Here is a 15,766-nt window from a genome sequence, read left to right on the forward strand (position 1 = left end):
AAAATTCCATGTGTTTTCCTACGATACACAAAAGTCATAAAATAAATCATCAATTAACAGATGTATTTCAACTTCCCACTGCAGAATCTCTTACTAATCAATCTGAGGGCCGATTGATCGATAACATCACTTCCATCTGCTGCAGGGATTTAGATTTTTGGGACGAGAGGATTAACAGCGAGGAGCGGCATGGCGCTATCACTCTAATTAGGACGAGAGGGCTGCTTTGTTGTCTGTTTGACCTCCAATTAGCCGCTAATGATACAAAGACGAGACGTTTGTCAAATCACTTGACTGGAGAGGTATGAAAAATTGATTTATGTCTCCCCTTAGGGCCACACTGAAAGCACAAAGAGTTGGAGATGATTAAATATGTGAAAAAAAGTTGTGACATTACGAGAATAAAGTTGTAAAAGGTACAGGAACAAAGAATTTTTGAACAAAGCAGATAATTGCAAGATCAGTCACGAGAATAAAAATGTAATGTGTGAAAAAAGTTGTATGAGAATAAAAAGTAGGAAAGTAAAGAGAATAAAGTCATACTACAAGAAAAGTCAAAGTTATGAGAGTCAAGTTGTAAGAGGAAAAAGTAATATGAGGAAAAAAATCTTAATGTTATGAGAATAGTTGTGAAGTGAACAGGACAGTAATTACGGCAAAAATCAAAGTTGTGAGAACAGTCATAATACGGCGAGAAAAAGATGCAATGAGAGAAAGGAGAATCAAATTGAAATATTTCAGGAAAAAGCTGTAATGTTATGAGACATTTCAGAGTTTTGATGATAAAGTATAGTGGGTCCCTGGTATTTGCGGGGGGTAGTGACCGAGCCAGTTTGTGGATAGCGAAATAAATACTTAGCCATGGGGGTTGGGTAAAAATAAATAAATACAATTTAAACAACAACAAAAAAACATGAAGTAGAGGATCGGGTTAAAAAATAAAAATGAAATAAAAAAAGCGATTAGGAAAGGGATTGGGTAAAACAATACAAATAACCGGGGGTTTCCCTTAATAACAGGGATAGCTTCACCCCCCCAAAAAAATATGTGGGGATGCGGGTGGTGGGGGGCGTCTGTGGCGCTTCCGCTTCTGAAAGACAGCTTGTATATTCACCCTTGTTTTGTCTCAGGATCTGTCCAATTCCTTCTTTTTACCGCCTTAATGTTGCAATGTTATGAGAATAATGCTGTGCAATTACATTGTTGGCCAAACTCATACAATGTCCTCGACCCATGACTTTATCGCACGTAAAATAAGCAAAAAGTTTCCCCACCCCTGACGCAATAGCAGCCGGTCGATAGAGGGGGCTCGCCACTCAGCTGAGTGACCGTGACGCATTTCCAGTCTGGGGCGCCCAAATCTTTACCCATTGACTCTCATTAAAGGTTTGACATGTGCAGTAGCTCCTCTTCAATGCAATCGATTGGACCAAGATGAGGCGCCGACATCCCAGCGCCGCGAGTCAACCGACTTGTCAATCAGCGACAGTCGGATGCGACGTCGGCTCCATGGTGGGGAGGTCGTCGTACGTAAACAGCAGCCAAGTCAAACTGCTGTAGTAGTAGTAGTAGTAGACACAAAAAAAAAAAAAACAATTACAAAAATGGAGATAAGTAATAAGTAAGACAAGAATGATGTATCAGCAGATTACATGATGCCTTTTTATTATTTTATTTTGTCAAGTCGCAGTGTGTCACCACCGCACTTAATAACTCCCGCTTATTTGCGGTATTGTTTTTATAGATCCTCCACTTATTCGCGCATACTTTTTACCTGATCTATACACACAGAAACACAGAGTATATAGAGCCGTACCCCAGCAAAAAAAGGCCACCAGCCACCACTGCCCCGTCAAAGTACGCCTTCCGGGATAAACTTTAACAGGTTGTGATGACAAAATGGCAGCAGAGAGCAGAAAGTCACGAGTGGTCCTCATGTCGCAGGAATAGTGAAGACCCCCCCCCCCCCCCCCCCCCCCCCCCCCAACCCCATTGGCTTTTAATTAAGCACAAGCGCCACCAGAGGGGCCATATGGACCCGCCAGACGTGCTTCATTAATCCCCTGCTCGCTTGTGAGCAGGTCAAACAAAGTAGGAGAGCGAACCTCGGAAGCTTCTTTTGGCTCCCGCGTTATTTTTTTTTGTTGCTTTTGTCCCGAGGCCAGGCTTTCCCAAGCGGATCCACTTGACCGCGGGTCTGGGAATTCCACCTAAATCTGTATGTGGTTTTTCCAGAAAACAACATTTCAACGTAAAAAGAAATGGGTTAGCATTTTAATTTGGTGTCAGATAAAATGGAGGAAAAAAAAAAAAAAAGTTTCACTTAAACGCCATCAAACCCCTTAGCGCTTAATACTAAACATTTTGTCAAGAACATTACCGTGGGACAGTTACTGCAGTGTATTATGTAATAGGATAAAAAGCATTCTGCATATTGGTCAATTGCACAACATAATCATAACTCTCTCATCATAATCGTTAATGAATCTGAAGGTCTATTCTGTTATTGGAATGAATTTATTGCATGAACGTTGTAATCAACGATGCAGTTGAAGCCTGCATCAAAGTACACGAGAGTTCAACGTGCCATCATCAAAAATATTTGTCTATGGAATAATTAGCCTTCACCGATTAAGTTTTAAACCATAAAGAAACCAAGTTTATTGAGTCAGATTCATCAGATGTCAAAAGTCAAAATGAAAACCCACCACTCTAGTTTGCAAACAAACAACTTTACTGATAGATGGGACTGGAAGGTGTATGCACAAACAATAGTTTAGGTATCAATTTTGTGCAATGTAATTCTTGTTCAAAAGTCTTCTCTTTCAGGCTTTTTTTTTTAAAATTTCCTGCATTCACTAGTCCTGCTGAAACGAAGCAAATTCATCTCCAGTTTGAAACGGCACCCCGTGTCACTGAGTATTATTTTGTTAGCCGATGCTTATTAATTTGCCTTCTACTTTGCTGTCCGAAGTTGGTTACTGTCCGCTATAACGCCGTTCCAGCCAGACCTATGTGACAAGTGTATTGTATCACCCAATCACTTGTCTGGGTGTTTCGCGACTGGATGTCAAGATAGCTTCGCAATTAGCATGGCTTGTCAGTCTTTCTCCAGTTAATTACGCCACATGCTCCCTTCGCGATAATGATACTTATACCTAATGAGACGTGGAGCTTATTCGCTGCAACGGAGGTAATGATTAGTGACTTATGGTGTGCTGACACCAGACGAGAAGCGAACTTTTGTCACCCGGCTCGGCATTGCGTTTAGCCGTGTTAGTTAGCCAGTCGTAGCTCACGGGTAGAGCAAAACGGCACGCGCCAAGCATCGGCCGCAATATATTGTTAATTTCATCGAATTCCGCAGAAATCATGCGAAATTCGACTATAAACTGATAGAAATTTCTTGCGATTGTTTTTTATTATCGTAATGGCTACTTTTTTCCGCTCAGTACATGAGTTGTTTTTTCTTTTCTGTAATACAGATTTGGCCATAATGCAGTTTCGGTGGCTGTGTCAAAGCCTGTATTGTGTTATTAATCATTTCAATCAAGTTATTCATTATTTTTTGCAAAGTAATATTTTATAGTGTCAAATCAATGCACTTCTCTATTAGAGCCACAGGCTACGAGATGTTATCTACTTATTAGTGCTATATTTCGAACAGGTTTGAACACATTGTGACACGCTATTTGTATAAGTCGCGAGCCTATAGGATAAACAGTTAAAATGACAAGTGATGGGTCAATTAATGTCTGGGAGTAAAGAAAGGCGCGACAACACATCAAGAAACGTTTAAAAAGGACAATTCCTGGTTAGAAATTCCATTGGGAGGAGGGAGTGAGTGAAGGAGGGAGAGAACAGACTTATTATTATGAGATCAGCTGTGCAGTGACAGGCGTATGACTTTGTTTTTGTGGCAGAAACAAAAGAAAGGAGTGAAAGTAGACCGGGGCAACTGAGCAACTGTCAAAGGCGAGTAGCAGCGGTCGGATTAAAAAGCGAACGTGGGAGCTAAGCGACCAATTTTGCTGGTGAGAACACAACTGTCGACTATTGTTATGCGCAAGTGTGTCCTACATTCTCGCACATATCAACACAGAAGTGCATACATAATTCATCTGTGACGATGACAACGACGACAACAACAACAACAACAACAACACTGCTTCTCCACTGGTGGAATCTCATTTGAATGAGTGAGACAATGGCGTTTGTGTGCCGGTGTCAGACAGGCCGTTGAGGAAACACGCTCATCCGCGACACAAAATAGCAGCCGTGGCTTCAATTTGCAATTTACTGGACGTTTGTGGCTATATTAGCGTATAGAACAGACAACGCCCAAAAATGAAACTCACGTATTTACGTTTGTTCCCCCCCATTACAATATATGGCAGTAAAAAAAAAAGTAAATGAATGCTGTAAAAAATAACCCTAATTCGAAACTGCAGCAAAATAGTAAAATCACGAGAATGGTTATAATACTGCAAAAAAACAGTTGTACGGTTTACAAGAATAAGGGCTCAGAATTATTAGGGGGGGAACTTTCAAAGTTACAAGAATTGGATCAAAATCTGAAGAAAGCATGATATCAGCAAGATATGAGAAGGCATTCTTAATGTTCTGAGAAGTAAAGTTTTTGGGTGACAATCGTCATTATGTAAATTTTTTTAATGCAACGCTAACAACAAAATAAAAAACAAAATTTGGTTTTGAAAAAAAGTAACTGCTATGTGAATACAATCAAAGCAAAGATTTTTTTTCCAAAAATTCCTACTAGGAGAAAAAAGTTGTAATGTTACGAGAAGAAGAGCAAACTATGTGGCAAAAGTCAATGTGAAAAATGACATAACAAAATCCATTTCCAATTCCAATTAATAGTTAATCTTAAATTTGCAATTATTACAAGAAAAAAGTGATAGTCAGAGAACACGCTCAAATGACATAAAAAGTTACGCTATGATAAAAATGATAAAACACACAAATAAGATCAAACAACTCCAACTCAAAAGGTGCAATGTGTTTGCACGTTCATTTACAGTCATGTTGCGCCCATATTTTACCACTGCTAACTGGGTTCGCTTCTATCCACTTTTAGTTGCCAGGGAGATGCAGTATTTCCACGGTAAACAGTTTGGTTTGTTTAGCACAAGTGCTCGGTTTATTCCACATTTTCATAATCTTCACTCTAATTAGGACGTTGTAATCTCAAGAGAGACCAAGCTTGGCTGTCTTTTCCAAACAGACATTAAACACCTAAAATAAACAATGACATAAAAGGCTGAATTAAGGCACGTGTGTGGATAGGAGTTAGACGTTAATATGTTAACGCTAGTTGTTAGCATGAAATTAAACAGCAAAAAATTAAAATAAAAAATACAGAATATGTAAAACAATGTATTCGTGCTTTATATTAAGTGAATTCCTAGTTAATGGTTCCTTAAATCCACTTAGCCTCAACGCAACGTCAGATTACAAACGTTCGGCCAACAAAGCTCAGCCTTCAGTTTGCACAAAATTGCATTGTTACTTCAGGTTAATGTCAAATGTACTAAAGTTTGGTGTGTTTAAGTAAGAAAATACAGTTGACCAAACACTATGACATTAAGGAAGTCATAATTATACTATTTTCCTTCATCCTCCATCACTCATACGAGAGTGTTGCACGGCCTCCTCCACCACCAAACTACACCGTGAGCCCACATACAATACAGAGGTCAAAGTTGGAGGTGCCTCGTGGTCTTATTGCTTACAGTGAGGCCAGGTCAACCAACGCTGTTCGCTTGTCTGCCTATGTCTATGTTGTGTATTCCTTTATAGCTGGGATTGGGAACTACTGTTTGGCTTGCTAATTTCCTTTCCGCTCGTTAAGTGCGTCTGGCTGGGAGGCAGATGGAAGCGTCGTACAGTAGACAGATGCCACGCCACCAGATTCTGGAGGCGAGCGTATCTGTTTGAGGTCGAGGCCTTAGCGTGCGGGATGTGCATATGTGTGTGTGTGTGTGGGATGGGGGGTCTTGTGTAATATGTGGTAATGGTGGCACGTGCCCCCCCTTAAAACCCGGCGTACACCGAGTGATCCGACTGAATAACTGCGACCCCACCTGGCTATTCGCGGCTCGCATTCACAAATTTACCGACACCAATTCGCCCCCCCCCCCCACAAGTGTTATAGAATGTCATCAGCAGGTTGCAAAAAAGAGAGACTGGAAGAGTCACAGAAGTGGATGTCCTTGGACATTTTTATGGATTTAACACCTGTTGTGAATTTTGCCATTCAGCAACCTGAAAGAGAACAGCAAGTTGTTTGAAAAGTATGACAACAAACATCCACTCACAAAGCGCGATGCAACTAAATAGTTCAGTGGCGATGGTTCCCGTCGCTCAGTGTACTTGGGACTTTAGACGACCATTCTCCTCTTAAAGTGCGTGTGTGGACAACACAGAGCATTGTTGTGTGGATGTGGTTCAATCATGTGTGTGTGTGTGTGTGATGCTGGGAACGTGCGCCCCCGCCTCAACCCCCCCCCCAGCCGCCACATGCCAGGCCACCTGCTCTGGGATTAGACATCACGCGGATTACACGAGTCACAATAGAGGTATACAAACACGGACGCGCACATGCAGACACGCGCACACGAACCTGACAGGCCTCGCCGCTCGCTAATAGCATCTTCAATATTTGTGAGCACTCCTCTAGGATTTGTTAGCAGGGTGTCCTCGAGTCGATGTGTTCACCTGATCTGATGATTAGCCGATACATACACGTTGCCATGCTATCCTGATGGATTGTGGAATCACAAAATCAGCAAAAAACAAGACGAGCATATCAGCACCCGTAGGAGAGTGCAGAGGGAAACCAATCAAAACAATTCAAGTCAAGGGTTCATCATAGGGTAAAGTAAATCCAAACTTTTTAAAGGCCAATGACATGAAATGTACAAAATACGACCATTATTAGTAGTATGCTCAATATTACATTGTTCTTTTTGAAGTTGTGATTATAAATTTGTCTTTAAAGAGAACAATACTGGCATAATTGAGGATTGATCATCATTCAAATTGAAAGTTAATGCCTTCTTTTTGGAAAATCTCTTTTCTAAGGGCCACCACAACAAATACATGACACTTATTGGTACCACCGTAATGACCACCATTAAAATACAGTAGCATTGTAGGCCCAAGTGCTCAAAAAAAAAATTACGCACAGCCCCCCCCCCCCCCCCCAAAAAAAAAGTACATTTAATATTACTGTAACTGTAACATTATGCAGTTTATCCATTAACACAGCACTTAAATATAGGAATTGATTTTATAAATTTTTTACTTAAAATGTATAAAAATTGCACCTGAATAAAAAGTTTTAAAACGAAACATTTTATAAGATTAAATACAAATGTATTGTATTTAAAAGTTAAATACAACTGAACTGCATTTAACAAATGTACAGTATTGGATTTAAGGGGGAAAAAAATTAAGATTAACATTTTGCACAATTTGAACTTTCGGTGATTCTTTCATGTACCACTAGTGGTACTAGTACCACACTTTGATAAACACTGCCCTATAATCATAGCAGAACATCATATGGTAAACTGTACATATTGTTTAGCTATTGTAGTATTTTACTTATGATCACAGACTTAACCATTTGTCAGTTTTACTCCATTTAGAAAAGTGTCATTCATGCATGAGTCACTGGAAATGAAAGGGAGGGGAATTACTAGTCAAACTAAACAAACACAAATCCAGTCTACATCTGTATTCAGCTCCCTACCAAAATGCAAAGTGACCTTTGGCCTATGTGTCCCACATTTACAAAGTTTGATGGAGTCATTGATTCTGGTTTTGCCCCATTCTGCAACCTCACAGTCTTGTTGGCAACTTTTATGACTGAGGATGTAGATACGGTAAATAGAGACTCCTTCCAGTTGTACAGTACACCCCCCCCCCATCCAAAAAAAAAGCCTCCCTATCCCCACAGGGTTGCTGGGTTTGTTTTGCTAATGACCCCATCCCGTTATGCCCTCATTCAAGTTGTGCTGGGTAATTGGTGGCACACTGACACACTGTGGTGGTTTGACAGGGGGCTGGACAGGGGGTGGCCTACGTCCCATTGTAAACTCTCCTCCCTGACAAATAAGGTATTGTTATTGATGATTAACGCCAATGCAGTGAGTGAGTGATTGTGTGTGAAAACAAAAAAAAAAACAAGAACAATGATGGAGTACTGGTGATTAATGATTGTGATTTTTGCAGTGTAACATCCATTAACCTCAAGCACTGTAGTTATGTTTTTGATGCGTTTATAGTTTTAGAATAATTTACTTTGTACAGACACTTAATTTTTTTTAACCTCATCTACAGATGAATTAGCTCCTCTGTCCGTTCCCCGAAAATTAAAAGTGAGTGAGGACAAGACTTTGCCCATTCCTGATTTTTATGCCACAGATAGGAGGTCCTTTTTCCACGCATGTTTAACACAGCACAAAATTATACCCTTGAGATCTGAGCATGTGGTTGTGTGCGTGCGTGTTAAGTGGCTACAAGTCTCTTGTAAGAAAGTGCCTGAGGTCATATGTGGCTTCAGTTAATGTCTGTCGACGAGTCATTATTCAAATGAATTCAAGTGCGTGCAGGCATCAATAATAATAATAAAAAGCCTGTGGATGGTTATCGGCGTTCATTCATGGGCGTAGTGTGTAATTACCACCACTCGTGTCTCATTAATCTGATGTTTTCTCAATTAATTAGCATAAACGGTGTTCCCTGAAGTGTGTGTTTTGCTTTGTGTCCTGATGACATATGATTAATGGGGATTTTAGAAGCAAATGCTACAAAAAGTAAAAAATAAATAAATAAAATAAAAACATCTAGTTACTACATTCTAGTCTGTCCTACTTCAGTGTAAAGGTTTGAGCAAAGTATGCTCCAAAAGTGTAAAGAAATTGTGTGCGATTTGACAAAAGCTTATCATGTTCATGTTGTTCTCCATTGCCTTACATTCTTTTTACACTCCCTGTAACGTGAAAATAAGTCTTAAATTTGACACACCACAGAAGCGTTAACAACTCTGCCAAATTTGAATGACTGAAATTAGTATTATTATTTAAGGCAAGTATCTAAAATGAGGGTACAAAATTGTGAGCGATCAAGCCATTCTCTCCGTTCTCGAACTCTGTGGGCGTCTTCTGAATGTGCTGCTGCCACACCTTGCTCAACTGTCAATCAAATACCTCTTGTACAACCTGGAAAATTTGATGCCATTTTGTTTACCAAGCTTCTTATGCCTACACATAAACGCCATGTTTGAGCTGCGAAAATATATTGGCCTAAGCCGTGACGGTGCTTTTTCGTGCCGTGACAAAGAGGCACTGTAAAGCGGCCAAAATGTTATCTTCCATTGCATTTTCACACATGAATATTCACTGTAATTATGACAAATTCCTGTTACGTTGGAATGGAACTCAGCTGTAAATCAAGGACCCCCTGTTACTCTACTTCAATTTTTTTGGAAAAAAAAAAAAAAAAAGAATTCAAACTAATGAAGGGGGACCATCCTCCTTCAGTGAAACATTCATGTCTCCACTGGACTTTACTTTTTGCCCAAAATCTTACGAAATACATATGACAGGCTCCTTCTGCAGCTGCGCTCACATTGTTTTTTTTTTTTTTCTTCCCCCAAGTGGTGGAAGTCGCTATAAGCCCCCCCGCTCCCAATCAACCTCATCCCACTATCACAGCAGACAGGGGAGAGAGAGAAAAGAGAGGCAGAGAGGGTATTATAAGCGAGCGGGATGAGCGCAGTGAAGGCATTTGGAGTCTTTATTCACTTTCCTAAGCCACGGGCTGCGCTCCCAATCCGATTGGTCGATAGGGCCAGTCGTGTAAATGAAATGCAAAGCAGGGAGAGCGAGAGACTCCTGACTTTGCCAATTTTTCAGGGCCCCCCCTTTTCTCTTGTCTCGTTGTCTTTATCGGCCCGTCTTCCTCACCACGTGGCGTCTTTTCTTCCTCGTCAGTATCACACTCTGCAGCCTCTGATTCTTACTCTCCGGTAGATAACCATTTGCCTTTTTCCTCCCCCTTCTGTCTAGGAGATGAACTCTGCACTTCTCTAATGTTCAGATCTGAGGATTTAATCCACTCAAGCTTTTCCTGGGAAACTCCAGTGGTGATTAAGCATATACTCTTTCCCTATTTGCATCCTTGCTTGTTAAGCGCTGCGTTCAAGGACCTCTATGGCAACTTTTTCTAGCATCGAAATCTTCCTCAAAAGTGGCACAAAAACAGTCAAACTACCATCATACTGTATTTAATGATTTCATCATAATGATATTTCCCTCATTAAGTAATAAATGTTTGATCGCCTCATCATTTTATTACATATACACAACAAATTAATGGATAACTAGTTTTGAAATCTCAAGTGAAGGATGAAAGTTTAACTCTTGTTGAAGTTACTGTAAAAAGGGGTTTGGTAACAAAACGATGCATGCAATATCTCGTCGTCATTATATATTACATATGTCAATTTGACATTTTGGTACAGATTTTAGTAACTCATGGAAGTTGACAAGCATGATTTCCTTTCACCGGCCACATAAAACGATGTGGCCCCTGCACCTTGATTGTGGCCACCTGTGACATTGAAGTTGACTTCTTACTATACCTGGTTAACTTATTTTTAAACTAGTACGACAGTTGAGAATGTTAAATTCTTACTTGAAACAATGCCTTTACATTTAATGAAGGTCAGTAAGGTTCTACTCACTGTATAAAATATTTCCTTCATACAGTAGGGACACCTTCCTCCCGGCCCCCACACAGAGCTTCTGCTGACACTTAACTCTTCCTGGGGGGTCGTGGAGCAGTAATGGGGGCTCCGGTTGCGAAAAGCCCTTGCTGGGAGATTTAGGTTGCACTTTATTTATTTTATTTAGTAGTCTTATCAGCGGCAGCTGTTTTATTTATTTATTTATTTATTTGGGGGGGGGGTCAATTTTAAGTACAGACAAATGCAACAATCAGTCCCAGATTTGAAAAAAATGCCATTGTAATCTCTGTAGTGCTGCTAAATTGGTATTTGCCATCAATGTGCTCTGATTGGTGCAGACTGCTTTGACAGGCTCAGATTCTGACAGAACTCTCTGGACCGTGACTGCACTTCATGGTAGACCTTGATTGATTGGTACAACCACCTCATCGCCGCTGTGCTAAATGAAGATGGATGGGGATAATAGTCCATTAAGTGGTCATTAAGAACACTGCTTGATGGGGCAAAATGGAGCTCACTTCTTGGAACCAGCTGAGGAAATGTTGATTCATTCTCAACAGGTTTGCCGACTAACGAGTCAGCTATGGGAAGTCGAGCTACAGTACAACCATGACAAATTCCACCAAGGCAGCACAATTCTGCTCAAAACACTAAAACAACATTTTTAAAAAGACTATTAATTGATCATTGACAATGATTAAATTCATTATTTTATTTAGGAAACGTATTTGAACAACAGAAGGACACCTTGCTTCCGATTGGTGGTCACCCACGCGAGCACCCGGAGAACATAAAACTGGAATCGATATTGGAACCCAGCACCTCTCGACGGTGAAGCAGTTAAAGTTGTTGGGGAAAACAAAGACAAATGGGCTGCATTTACATTCATACCACTGGATGTTAAACAACGAAGTCCGAACTCTGTCAAAGTTCACTACAAAACACAAGGTGAGCGTGAGTGCCATGATGGCTCAGATGTAGTAGGTTACACAACAGCTACATGGCAAGAAGGAGTCTGTCATAACACACAGCGTAAACACACCTCTTCATCATCCTCTCCTTCTGTGACCCCCCGCCCCCTCCTCCATACAAAACACACACACACACACACACACACACACACACACCAAGCTGACAGCTCCAAGCTCCGTGGAGAATGAGTCTCGCTTGCATTACAATCGTGCGGGACAGATTCCATTAGCGCTATCTGAAATTGAGCACGGGGTGCGGAGGAGCAGCAGGCAGGAAGGCTTCGCCGTTTGCGCTCTTATCAGAGCGGCGAGGGTGAGCGCTGACGCCGACGTCACTAATCCGGACGGTCGGGATTGAGCGCACGCAGATCATGGTCACACACATACACGCTGTTGAAAAGAGAAGTTGATGTAGGAGAGACAACAAGACTGAAAATAAATGGGGAAATACTTTAAAGCTAGAACATGAACTGGAGGTACTGCATTCATTGCTGTCTGCTGCAGAGTTCTTGTCAGAGCGCGGCAACGGAACTTTGCATCAATGTGGATTGGCGGTTCAGGCTGTCTGCTGCCTCGTTCCTGCATAGCGTGTTGTCGATTCCGGAAACCGTCTAACATGCCAGCGGACTCCCAATAGGGATGCCCCGGTCACATTTCTTTGCACCTGAGACCGAGTCAAGTCGCTTGATCTTGAGCATCGGCCGTTACTGAGTCTGAGCCGTTACCTCTGTAATGCCTTAAGAAGGATATACAGTGGTGCCTTGAGATACAAGTGACTTGACTAACAGGTTTTCTTGATATGAGCCGTCATTTGACTGACTTTTTTCGCTTTGACCCGCAAGTGCAGACTAGAGAGCGCTGTGGTGGCAGCAAACTAAACTCACGTCACAAAAATACAGATACAATTACTAAACAATTCCTGAAAAAAATGAGGCTTTAAAAGGTGCTCCCAGTTGAAGTTTACCATTAAAGTAAACATAAATCAAAGAGAATTACACCTTGTGTATTTAAAACAACCGCATAGCTTAACTTTGAACTCAGCTAGCTCAATGGTAACACTAAATAGCAACTACAATGCTGCCGTGCTATAATGCCTTTAGCAACCTATTGTGCAGCAACACATGTAGACAGACAATAAAAGAGCAGTCCCAGTCATATATTCTTTATATTGTGAGAAAAACAACTAATATCAGTGCCGTACTGATGAGCTGTGACATGTCACAATGAACAGTATACACGCATGTTCCTTATACTGCCCCCAGGTGGCCAAGGCGGGCACACCAGAAGGAGCTGCACATTCAATTGATGCAGCGTCACCAAAACTGTTAATTCTTTTTAATTATATTTAATCATGTAATAACTGTAGGTTTTTATATAGTACATGATTATGATGTGCTATGTTTCCTCATTAAAATACACATTACAACAATGTTTGCTTTTTGGGAAAGGCTGGAACGGAGTTCGGTTAACAGACACCTCCTTCACAGAGACCTCAGTGGAGCTACAACAACGTACATGCACAGAAACTATGCGCAGCATGTACAAATGGCGTTGGGCATATACAAAGGCTAAAAATTATGAAATATTTACACGTTCACAGCCCAAGTGCTCGACCAACCTTGGTGGAGGTCTGCGCTCTATTGAGGTTTTCTGCAAGAGATGCTTCAGTGAGGACTCAACATTTCAAACCAAGCCCCGGCCCCTCCACAAAATGACGTCCCCCATGCTCACAGATAGCTATTAACCCACGACACGTGACGGCGGGGGGTGCGCCTGCGTGTAATATTGCTGCGTGCTTGAGAGGGAGGACGAGGTTAATCTTTACGTGCTGGGATCTTTTCCACACCATCGTTCCATTTAAATGGAGCGCTTTGATGTCTCCCGCAGCTCGCTTGGCTCGTCGCCTCTCATTCGCCGCTTTCATTTACCATCCCCCTCCTCACCCAAACACACACACACACACAGGCTTGGCGATAAGGTGTAATGAGAAATGTTTTGAAAAACTACTCTCGCCTAATTCAGCTGCGGACGAAGAAAAAAAAATACTATTTGAGGAGTTTTCAAAGCGAGGACGGGTGACGAGGAAGGCTTGCATCAGCCGAGTGCCACCGGCAGGACCCCCCCCCCCATCATCATCAAACACTATCCAAGGGGAAATAGCAACTTCATTAGCTGTCATTTACAGGGATTAATGGCGATGCCTCCTCAGGCCTGTCTTTGGTCACGCTGAGAGGAGCATGAGGAAGTTGACGTGCAGGAAAGCAGAGGAAGTTCTCACTTTTGGGGGGGGGGGGGGGATTGAGCCGCAACACAGTTAATCACTCCAAAATGAAGTAGAAATGCATGGCACAGTGAGTGAAATGTAGCCCACAGGACATCTTTGGGAGTTCAGTTTCATCAACCTTCTGACCAAAAAAAAAAGTAATAAATTGGTCAAAAACACTTAGATTTTATTTTTGAAAAAAATAGGTCATTTTAAAACACTAAAGCTCAAAGATATTTTTACTAAGTGAAATATAAACAGCTAACGTGTTGTTTTATTTACTTTATGGTCAAATTCATGCATTTGCAAGCTTTTCAAACATCATATTCAGGGTAAAATTACAGAAAAGGTTGATGTGTTATAGAATCACTCTCAGGTGCAAACCTCATCTGTCCAAATTTAGTCAATTTCATATTTTTATACTGTAATCCAAACTCTGATTGATTAGGCATCTGAACAAAATTATCATCTAATGAGTCCGATGGCTGTTTTTTTCTCCACTTAGACTGTTCGTACATATATAGATTAGTTTCCATTTTTGTATCTATATTTTTGGTTACCCCGATTTAATTATTTGTGGTGGGGGCGGACATAATATTTAATAAAATGTTTGGGATTGTTGAAACTTCAATTTAGGACTGCCAACATCCCCAAATGGGATTAATATATATTAGAGAAAGTAATTAAATTACAGAAACATTTTAGATACATACCTCACATGATGCCCAACAGATTCTACACTCCTGAAGCCTTCCCCCTCAGAATGGCAAGACAACACCCGATTTTTAGGATTAGCCACTGCATCGTCTCCCTAGATAAGGATAACACAGCATATTAAATAATGTCAATAAAATAATTATTAGCACAGTGTGTTCTACATGCGCCACACAAAAAAAAACAGCAGCTTGTGATGTGCTAATATTAGCTTTAATTGAATTTGTTATGATGGTCGCTGTAAATTGTCTGTGAAATGTTTAAAGGGGAAATTTAAAAAAAGAAGAAAGAAGTAAGGTGTCTCAAAGTTAATGAATGGTCTCCGGCCTCTGTTGAATTGAAGTTAAAGGACAGGAGAGTCCCCTTCACGTTTGACTGTCTCACACAAACACACATTATTCCCACAGAGGGTTGCACATTAATTAGTCAGGATCAAAAGCCACAAATCCCTCCGGTGAGAATAGAAGTGTATTATTGTAAATCCTGCCTCCATCTTCAGCGCAAACTCCCTAAACACTCCTTACACAGACAGAGCTGTAAAACAAATATAGCCGGCTCATTCGACCCTTTCCTTTCCTAAATTCCACCTCCATTACGCACATTACAGAAGAAATAAATTTACATGACGCGTAATTGTATAATTCATGTTTAAACAGCCAAGTAGGGCAGCATTTATGTGGTAAAAGTTGGTCATACCTGTGTGTTTTGGTGACCCGCAGTTACGCGAGACTTGGCCAGTTTTCTTCCGGGTTTTCTTGGCGCCCTTTCGCAAGGATTTGTGGGTAAAAGGAAAAAAAAAAGTGTCGTTCAAGATGTCAACTAGAAAGTCAATTTTGTGTAGTTATAAGCAATAAAAAGTAAGACCTGTTAAACATATAAATAAATAAATATACATAAGTCTGACCGGCACGTAACAAAAAATGACATATAATTAAAAATGACCCCAAGAAAATCCAAGAAGTGAATAGGCTACTTCAAGGATGTTAAGGTAATTTCAAAAGGTAAAATGATTTTTAGCCAAAATAATACAAATAGATCAGA

The 15,766-nt window shown here is 40.8% G+C and overlaps 1 long non-coding RNA gene across 1 annotated transcript; it reads right to left on the reverse strand.

Moving 5' to 3' along the window:
- Positions 1-248: 248 nt before the first annotated feature.
- Positions 249-15,486, reverse strand: LOC133417203 (uncharacterized). The gene is made up of 3 exons (XR_009770327.1): positions 15,422-15,486; positions 14,725-14,822; positions 249-1,554 (listed from the first exon to the last, which is right to left on the reverse strand). It is a non-coding gene; the product is annotated as an uncharacterized LOC133417203 (long non-coding RNA).
- Positions 15,487-15,766: the final 280 nt, after the last annotated feature.

This window comes from Phycodurus eques, chromosome 18, assembly GCF_024500275.1.
Source record: "Phycodurus eques isolate BA_2022a chromosome 18, UOR_Pequ_1.1, whole genome shotgun sequence".
In the NCBI taxonomy this organism is placed as follows: Eukaryota; Metazoa; Chordata; class Actinopteri; order Syngnathiformes; family Syngnathidae; genus Phycodurus; species Phycodurus eques.